Raw genomic sequence first — 698 nt, 5'->3', positions numbered from 1 at the left:
AGATTTAAATCTATTGTACAAGTCTGTTAATTATTTTGTAATACATCAAATTCATTAAAAGTTCCAAGTTTCTTTGAAGCAGTAATGTCCGAGTCCAGTCCTAAAATTTCCTGCAACATTTAGCCCTCTTTCGGCTCAGTAATTATAAATTGTTTAGAACTGCATCCGTGTGTCCCAGACAATGTAAATATCCAGCCTGTTAAAACACAGTAACGGTCCCGACTTTTAAACCAAACTTCAAATATACATAGCTATCACTTTTACCTGTCGCAGAAGAGCAATCATATTTGATGCAGAAGCTCAAAGATTTGGGTAAATCTACAAAAATCTGAATCTCAGTTTAACATTTGTCTGAAAAATATGTTAATATTTACCTCTATTCACAGTCAAACTGAGCGCACTGGAGCAGAGTTTTATGAATTGTTTTTTTATAACATGTCCTGTCTGGCAGTGTAGCAATAAGAATTGTTGTCTTAATGCCAAAAACAGCCCAAAAGATTTTACTTTCTCTAGTGGAGCCTTCCTGCTTTCACCATAGAGCTCTGCTTCATTTATATATACAAGAAGCTTTATTAGATTTTATTCTGGGATTATTTCATGTTCAATGGACACTGAAACAGGAAGGTAGAAGAGGAAAAAAGGAGAGAAACAGATGAGGGAAAAAAAATGCTAAAAGGGAGAAAAGGTTTAAAAAAAAA

The sequence above is a fragment of the Fundulus heteroclitus genome, chromosome 5, assembly GCF_011125445.2.
Source record: "Fundulus heteroclitus isolate FHET01 chromosome 5, MU-UCD_Fhet_4.1, whole genome shotgun sequence".
Lineage (NCBI taxonomy): Eukaryota > Metazoa > Chordata > Actinopteri > Cyprinodontiformes > Fundulidae > Fundulus > Fundulus heteroclitus.
This window is presented reverse-complemented; position numbering follows the sequence as displayed.